At 36.4% G+C, this 9,998-nt stretch overlaps 1 pseudogene; it reads left to right on the forward strand.

Moving 5' to 3' along the window:
• Nucleotides 1–310: 310 nt before the first annotated feature.
• Nucleotides 311–432, forward strand: LOC145284179 (U2 spliceosomal RNA; annotated as a pseudogene).
• Nucleotides 433–9,998: the final 9,566 nt, after the last annotated feature.

Genomic DNA, 9,998 nt, shown 5'->3' on the forward strand with positions numbered 1-9,998 from the left:
ACCTTGGTCAATGTAGGGGCAACCCTTCATACCAATTGCCACTATCCAGCTCCCCTACTCCCCGGGGAGTTGGTTCCCATTTCTCCTTCACTCCTCACATTAAAAATCGGCCTTGTGCCTAATTTGCTCGGTGGGGGAGCAAATAAATACCCCACATATAAGACCTTGGTCAATGTAAGGGCAACCCTTCATACCAATTGTTACTATCCAGCTTCCCTACTCCCCGGAGAGTTGGCCCCCATTTCTCCTTCAATCCGCACATTAAAAATCGGCCTTGGGCCTAATTTTCTCGGTGGGGGAGCAAATAAATACCCTTTTCTTGGCCTTTTGGCCAAGATCAAAGTGTAGTATCTGTTCTTACTACATGCTGTATTTATGTTTGTAATGTGGATCACTTTTCTGTATTAACTTAATGTAAAATGATCACTCACTTTACAATCAGTCAGTCTCAAAGCCATTCAAGTCATTCTACAGGTCATTCAAATTGTTTTTGAAGAATTCCAGTTATTTTTTAAGCATTCAACTCATTCTTAAGGTCATTCAATTCATCCTTAAGTTCATTAAAGTCATTCTAAGTCATTTACTTTTTATTTATTTAAGTCATTTCAGCCCATTTTTCGGTCATTAAAGAATTCCATGTCAATCCTACATTCAAGCATTCATTCATTACACAAGAGCACGCGACTAATGGCTATCGGCCATGTGTTCTTCATTAATTTTTACATTTTTTTTGTCCTTAATAATAAAAATGAAGTATACTTTCAAATTACTGAGTGATATATAATTCTTTTACCTTACCAATTGGGAGATGATGAAGATCAAATAGCTAACAACATGGCCTGACAACCTGGGTGTTCTAAGTTCGATTCCAACTCGTTCCACTAAAATCACTTTCACATAGGATGTTGGCAAACTTCTCGCCAGTACCTGATGTCTTTTCTACAAGAAAAATCGGGGAAACCAATACCAAAAATAGAATTTTCGGATCAATTCGATATTATGGTGAATTACTTTACCAATCACCATGTATTCACTTCATATCTCTAGTTTTTAATGGGGGATTCCTTTTTTTTTTGTATGTTTGTACAAATGAAAATCTCCCGACTTTGAATACAAATAAAAAAAATAAAAACTATATGAAATACAATTTTTATTTGTTGCTTTCAAATTAATAAAATATGGTTATGTCTATACACAGTAAATTTCCTTAACATTGAAATATATTAAAAAAACAAAAACAACAACTGTACAATCATCTTTTTTTTTTTTTTTCACAATTGGAAACATATGAAATGAAAATTCTTTTTATAAAGTTGGCTATAGCTTAATTCAGTTATTCCCAAGGGCAGGTAACTTTTGTTAATTTTTCCCAAAACACGTCTATCATAAGAACAAATAATAGACAAAAGTAAAACCAATTACAATAAAATTAACGTCATACAAAACATAACAGACATTAATGCAAATCTGAATTTTTGAGATGAGATGTGAATGCTTCTGTCATGTTGATTAATCGGACTATTATTCTCATCTTGTGTGTTATTAGCACAACGTTTCGGTTGCTGCCACCTGCTATCTTTTTCGGGTGTTGAAAACACGCTTCTTTTTCTCTACCAAGGAAAAGAGGGTTGGCTTTGCATTACAAGCATTCGGATGGATCCGTAGATCATAAAGAAGTTTAAATCTTCAGAGGTTACTAAAGCTTTCATATGACTCAATCTTTCGGGATGTCTATACTAATTGTTAATATTAGTGAAAAAATGTTTTACGAAACAGAGGATCGATAGCCACGCGTATTTTTTTTTTTTAAACAATGCAAAGTGGGCACCTCCAAGGAAAAAAGAGTTTTTTTGTGAAGTTACATCCCTTGGGCTGGGCATGTGTCCTGTTTGTTCTTTTTCTGCGATTTTTTGATTAGGAGCGCCTAAATGCAATTTAATTCTATACTGCGACTGCTAATGATGTCATTATTTTCTATCATATGTGTTACCTCTTTAAGTTTTCTGATCCGCCATCCTTTCTTCTGTATCCAGTATTTTGACATTATCCCACATTGGGGAATGTTTTTTTTATTTTTGTTTTTTTTACACAGACATCACCACTTATCAAGGCCAAGAAGCCACTCGAGGATAAGGCTAAAGAGTGTACAGTAGAAATTGGACAATATAGTAATCGTTAGTAATGGAAATTCGGTAAATTTGTTAACTTATATGGAACGGCTTGTAGTGAAAATTGAATGTGACTGTAGTCACAGAGGTGGGCTGCATGTGCGAACTCGAGACCCGAGCGATGGGAGGCGAGAAGGCGACGAATCAGCAGGTTCAATTGCGCATTAATTTGCATAAGTGAGATAATGTAAGGCCGGGAGTTAAGATTTTTGAGAGAGTCGAGCCGTTGAGTTCTCGCGAACCGGATGGAACCTGGTTAGAGCGGAGAGTGTCGCTGAGAATCGAGTCCAGGTTTTTTTTTTTTTTATTAGAAGCTATTTCGACTTTAAATATGGAACCAATGCGGCTGAGATGAAATGGGAAATCTTAAATGATTCCCGTCGAACCTGGAAAATTAAAAATCGCGTTGAAAATTGAAAAGAGTTGTCAAAGAGATAATTGAATGAGTCGTGTCAAGATCTGAAGTGAGTCGGACTTTTTTTTGTCTTTTTGTTTGTTAATCCAAGTGGGATTCGTTGGATTTCTTTAACTATCATAGTCAAATAAATGTGTTGCAATGCAGTTCGGTCTACTTGTTTATATTAAAGTCGTCGTTTTTATACATGGAATTTGGAATGGAATCCTGTTGTGCTGACAAGAAAAAAGGGTGTCGTTTGTAAACAATCGAATTATTTTATAAAAGTATAATTCGATTCGGATTTTATTGCGTTTGTTAAAAGAACTTAAAATGTGATTCGGACGACTTGTATGTAGTTAAAAGTTATTTTTAAATACGAAATTTAATATGAAATCGTGTCGTGCTGAATAGGAGAAAACAGGTGTCGTTTTTGGACGATAGTTATTTTGGTGAGAGTACAATTCAAGTCGATTTTGTTTTTGAAGAAAAAGTAGTCGCTGTTAAAAAGAATTGCAATGCGATTGAGTCGACTTGTATGTAAAGTCGTTTTTAAATAAGAAATTTAAAAATTAATTTCTGTGTCTAGCCGTGTAGCCCCACTTTTGCTAAGTAGTATCTGTCTTTGTCGGGGAGTAGTGAGAGCTAGCTGTGTCTAGCGGAGTGTTGAGGGCTAGCTGTGTCTAGCGTAGTGTTGAGGGCTAGCTGTGTCTAGCGTAGTGTTGAGCGCTAGGTGTGTCTAGCAGAGACAGATGTTACCTCCCTACCCAGTTTATGATCATGAGATCAGGGGGGGGGGGGTGTAGTGAAAATTGAGTGTGACTGCAGTCACGGAGGTGGGATGCATGTGCAAACTCAAAACCCGAGCGATGGGAGACGAGAAGGCGACGAATCATCAGGTTCAATTGTGCATTAATTTGCATAAATCAGATAATATAAGGCCGGGAGTTAAGATGTTTGAGAGAGTCGAGCGGTTGAGTTCTCGAGAACCGGATGGAACCTGGTTAGAGCGGAGAGTGTCGCTGAGAATCGAGTCCAGGTTTTTTTTTTGATTAGATGGCACATTAAAAACTTGTTTACGTTAGACTTGAAGACAACCTTATTGTAGTCAGCTGGAAACAGGAAAACGGAAGACAAATCCATAGGCGTGTAGTTCTAAGAAAGAAGCTTTGTATGACCTTCACCTTCACCGAGGTGAACGATTTATATGACCTTCACCGACAAACAAAAATAAACCGCCTCTTAATCACCTGCTAACGCACGCGTCACTGTAACGTCCAATGACAGCAATAACAAGAACCTTCTCACTCGACCTGCCTTTATACCACTATCTCAATCCCTTCTCTTGCGCATGCGCCTGTAGATTCCTGACAACCTCGAGACTTCCGCTTATAAAAACCCAAGTTTTGTTGTCGCGCATGCCTATACAAGGCACAAACACGAGGGCGTTTGTTTTGTTGGTAAGTACTACACTTTGTTCATGGAATCTACGTTTAGGTTTAGGCAGGAGGAAATTAGTGATAATGTTTTCTACTAGACGGATGTTTCTTGTGAAAGTTTGGCGAGGGTGGGGGACCATAGATTGGAGCTCAGTCGTCACTCCCTTCCTTCCGCACATGCTATTAACACCCAAGATGAGAATAATAGTTCTACTAATCAACATAACATAAGCATAACCGACATTATTTTTTACCCTTTAAGACATGAACATGAACATCCAAAGAACCCAGAGATGTTTTATCACCGCAAAAGCAGAAAGGCCTAACGTATAAAATTAACAGTTGGTTCTTTGGTAAGACATGGGCGCGTTCGAAATGAATATTTCTGTTTAGAGCACAACTGAACCACGATACTTGAGTTTTGCATTTGAACATCTTATTAAAGACATTATATAAACAATAATTTTTATAAAATGAACAGTAGATTGTTTACAGCGCAATATAGACTACAATGACGAAGTCACTGCAGGGATGCATGTGAAGTTTCCTTCCGGCACTTCATGGTCATTCACCAACTAGAACAGGCAATCAATCGATTTGATTTAAAAAAAAAAGGGCGATTTCATCGATTTCGATGACCATAAAAGTATGAAAAAGTGAAAAATTTGTTGATCCTCATTCAATACCGGGCAACGTCGGGTCTCCCTGCTAGTATTTAGTATGTAGCAAAATGGTTGCGAAATTTTGTAGAAAAATATATACAACAGTAGAACTCTGGGATACGGTGGCCATAGGATAGGTTTTTTTCTTTTCAGGTTACGATTTGGAATACGATGGTTTTTCCTGCCCCTGGTTACGGTGTTTTCCCCGCCTTACGGTGTTATTCAAAATCTTATTTGGTTATATACACGTGTATTATGCACTGTACTGTATTTTGTTACTAATTTTAAATGCCGTATCCCGGGGTCCTACTGTACTTTGTGGTTGCATGAGAGCATCGAATGTATTTATTTATTGTTTTTCTTGGAAAACAACCTTGGAAAATATGTTTTTAATCAAAAATAATTAATTTTGAACAAATTTCGATAATTTTTATGTCTCTATTGTTGTATTTTATCGCATTTTCACCTCAAACAAGGCACATTGACACTTTGTTGTAGGGGGCTACTATCAGGTACATGAGCATTAGGGGTACTGTGTAGGGAGTTGGGCAGCAAGATGATTACACTTGAACTTTTGCATGTCAGTACAGTTAGGGAAGCAAGGGCCCGGAACGGAATTCCAAAGTCTAGCGGTTCTGGGGAACAAGCTACTGGAGTAAAAGGCTCTCTTACATCTAGGGATATCTATCGTGAAGGGGTGGGATTTTGCTGCTCGTCGAGTTTGTCGTGGGTATTTACGTCGAGGGAGCACAAGTGCTTGCAGTTCCTCAGAGCATTCACCGTTAAAGTACTTGTAGAACAGGCAGAGTGATGCCACATTTCGTCGATGGGACAGAGGCACATCTATCAGATTGGCGACTCTCTTTTGAACTTTGTCTAGGAGCGAATGACTAGTGGCAGATGCACCAGTCCAAATATGACAATGTTTTTGCTATTATGAAAATGTCACTTAGTTTAATATATATATATATATATATATATATATATATATATATATTAATATATATATACTAGCATTTAAGCCTGGCGTTACCCGGGTGTTTGGAGGTGTATGTTGAGCCAAAAAGAAAAGCGGTCAATTTTGTAAAATTTTACCCCTATTATGACCTCTTAAAATTTAATGTTTTGGGCTCAAATCAAGTTATTAATTAGATCCATGTCCAAGGAACCTATATCTTAAATTTCAAGGGCGTAGACCCAAAATTGTCGGAGGAGTTTGGTAGAGTTCTCAAAGGTCCAATCGTTGAACTTTGACCCTTTAACAGCCAAATTTCTGACCGAAAACCGATCATATAGATTTTCCCAAATCTTAGTACCCTCTATATCAACTTTTGAGTGCGTAGGCTTAAAATTGACAGTTATTGCGTAGGGAAATGTACACACGCGGACACACACACACAGACACGTTCATTTTTATATATATACTAGCATTTCAGCCCCCCCACAAAAAAAACACAGTGGTAGTAGGAAGGCAGGCTCGAACCCATACCGCAAAGGAGGAAAAGAACAGGGGAAAAACCTGACGTCTTTGCGGTTACGACCACCGTCAAATCTTAAGTGCCTTATGTTAACATTTAGGCTAGACAATCGAAAGAAGACGATGGCTTTAAAAAAAATTCGGCGAAAAAAGCGACCCCCCCAGTAGAAAAGTGCCTAGTTAAAGGTGAAGATATTAATGTTTTTAGCCAATTTTTCGATATTTGTCGTCTGAAAGATCGAACTTAAAAACAATACTGATCTTGGTAAAATCCGTTGCTTCTATCGAAAGTTTTAGGCAGACATGAAAACATACATACATACATACATACATACATTTATATATTGGTAACTAAAAGTTTTCGACCCAAACTGATGAAAAAGCTTGCCCTATCTCTGAATACCTTTCATGTAAAATTTCAAATGTTTAGACCAGAAATTGTCTGAGTAATTTGGTAGAGACCGCATAGGTCAAATTTTTTAAAACTTTGACCCCTATTATAACCCCTTAAAATGTATTGTTTTGGGCTCAAATCAAGTTATTAATTAGATCAATGTCCAAGGAACCTATATCTAAAATTTCAAGTGTTTAGACCCCAAATTGTCGGAGGAGTTTGGTAGAGTTCTCAAAAGTAAAATCGTTGAACTTTGACCCCTTAACAGCCAAATTTCTGGCCGAAAACGGATCACAAAGATTTTCCCAAATCTCAGTACCCTGTATATCAAATTTCGAGTCTGTAGACTAAAAATTGACAAAGGTATTGCGTAGGGAAATGTACCCCCCCCACACACAGAGATACGTTCACTTATATATAGTATATATATATATATATATATATATATATATATATATATATATATATATATATAGTCTAATTGTAGTATTCCGAATTATACTGGGTTTATATAATTCATTAATCCTTCCTATACCAATAAATTTTAAGCAAAAATGAGATGACTTAAACTGTAAGCTACAAAATTATCATATTTCATAATTGAGCATCCATATATTGTTTTAACTAAAACCAAAACAAACAAAAAATACTTTCGAAGGATGAGATATAGATATGTTCGCTTGTTTTTTTTTCCTTATAAGGGAAATGGTTTCCATAATGTTTTATTTTTGAAGTGTTTTCGATTCAATAAGTCTGAAGAAAGGCTGTTCTTGTAAAAATTTTCAAACGACATAATGCTTGAATTTGTCCGAATAGTCTTTAAACAATTGTTACTAACGATGATATACACTACTTGTTGCTCTATCAACCCATTCTTTGAAGTCTTGGTTTTTTGTTAAAACTATATATATATATATATATATATATATATATATATATATATACATATATATATATATATATATATATATATATATATACTGATTTTTATGTCATGTTGATTTCTTTATATTCATAAAACATGTTTTTAATTAGAAAATAATCTTTTTAGACTTATATGAGATTCGAACTCGTGTATTGACATCTTAAAAACTATTTAGTAATGTATACTCAGCCTATTTCCTTGTTTTGAACCAATCAGATATTTCTATTTGTATCGGAACGTACAGGTTCCCTAAAAGGTATATATATATATACATTCAATTCGTTCCTTCAAATATGTAAATGCTACTTTATTTAAGAATACACAAAACACGAAAAAAGAAGAATACGCAAAAAAAAAAAAAAAAAAAAATTGAAAAAAATAAAAACAAAATAAAAACATAAAAAAACAAAAGCAGACATACGAAGAACTATTGAATCATGGTTCTCGATTTGTATGCAAATAACGCGTTGTTTGTATATGCAAATTAGTTCTGCGGCGGCCATTGTGTCTAAAGGGTGTAATACAAACGCTATTTTTAATTTCATTATTTTTTCACTTGTCAGTTATTCCGTTCATTTTGACTGGAACTTTGCACTTAAAAGATTTGTCTTATCAATTCATTACGAGCCAAAATGCCGCCCGAAATGTAATCTTGAACATTTACCAAATCTTGTCTGTGTGTGTGTTGTTGTTGTTGTCACGTGTTGCATCTCACTGTTTTTGTTAGTGAACTGCTATTTATTTCCTTCCCATTGCAGGAAGATGTGACACAAGGTCGGAAGATGGAGAGAATCAAGTCAACGCTCCTAAAGGAGGAGCTCCTACAGATACATAAACAAAAAACTTAAGTCAGTTGTAAAGCTGCATACCTCCGCCTGGTAACGTAATGTTTGGCCATATAAGTATGTCTGCCGTGGAAACGTTTATAACTCAAAATCTATCTGATCAGGTTTAAATTGTGAATGGTGGTTACTCTTATCAAAAATTATCAGATCCATACACCAATGTTAAAAAATGTCACGGGTTGCAATTCCATCAAAATTTCGACTGTGACAAAATGTCGACCATGACAACATTTCGACCGTGACAAAATTTCGACCGTGACAATTTTGATGCTCAAATTTCAAGATCATATAAGATATGTGATATCATTGGCTATATTATGGGCCAAGTAGTGAGTCTCTTCTTCAGGTTGTGTTCTGCCTGGTTCAGATATTAACGGCGATGACTTTCCATCTATCTCTCTCCCTCAAGGTATTCATGAATTCATTGTTGTTCATCATTCACAACCCCATCCGTGCTGTTTTCTCGAAAATGTTTGATGTATTGCCACAGTTTCTTTGCAGTTATACAGACAGTAGGTTGCAGTTTCTTTTTGTCAGACCAGTGCCCATACTGGGCGATTGTCCTGACCATTATACCCACAGTGATCTTCTGCCGAGCACAACGAGGTACGAAACCACGTACAAAATTATTCCTGATTGCTTCCGTATTACATCAGTTGCCCTCACGTTATCCTAATCGGAGGTAGAGGCTGAAGTGAGTTCTCGACCTTGCTCAGGGGTTTCCGACAAACTAGCGGAAGGAAGGAGGCGCCTAACTTTTAATTTGACAGAATTGCTTTCTCGCCACCTTATACAGCACCTAGTATTCTCAAATGGTCACCCATCTAGTATTAGCCATGCTCATCGTTGCTTAACTTCGGTGATTTGGCGGGAACCGCCGTGTTAACGTGATTATGCGAGTCTCTGCTATGTACTGAATGAAAGTTATAACTAAAAGTGAAACTGTCACCCTTTTCCATAACCGTAATCTTGTCGTAGATATCCTCAAATGAAATCCGTTCTAAGTTGTTGATATTTTGACCAAGTTTAGTAACAGTTAGTCAAGTGACGTGAAAGAAAGTCTGTACACAAGCAGACATAGTTACAAACTTGATCGAAAGCATAACTTACATAGCAGATGTAATAATAAAGTGATTTTCTTATCTTTAGATATTCATTTTTTTGGGGGGGGTAAATAAATATTTTCCTTGTGTTTCGGAATTTGGGAGGTGAGGATTGCTAATTTGTATCATTTGGATTTCTCCGGAAGCAGGTGTTTTATTTGTGACACCATCACCGAAAGATTTTATTACAAAGCTAACGGGATCTTTCTATCCTTTTTTTCAGTTTCCTTCTCCTACGACAGAGAATCTCCATTTTTCTCCTGTATGGTAACCCTCTTGAATACAAAAAGGAGGCTAACAGGTGCTACATTTTACCCAAGGGTGACCCTCTGTTACAAAGCTCTAAATTTTAATGTGTTGACATCGCTTTTGGAATTAAACACCGATTGAATTATTTTTATATCATCACTAGCATGGATATCAGACGTTTCCCGGGATTAAATGAGAATCAACGAATAATTCTAATACATTTATTGTCATCGAAATCCGTGAAATCGATCATTTTTCAATCAAATCGATTGCTTGCCTGCTTTACTCGGGGATCCATCACAGTGCAATGGAAGGGAGCTTCATGTGCCTCCCTGCAGTGGC

This window comes from Euprymna scolopes, chromosome 8, assembly GCF_053919585.1.
Source record: "Euprymna scolopes isolate OS-2025 chromosome 8, ASM5391958v1, whole genome shotgun sequence".
NCBI lineage: Eukaryota > Metazoa > Mollusca > Cephalopoda > Sepiida > Sepiolidae > Euprymna > Euprymna scolopes.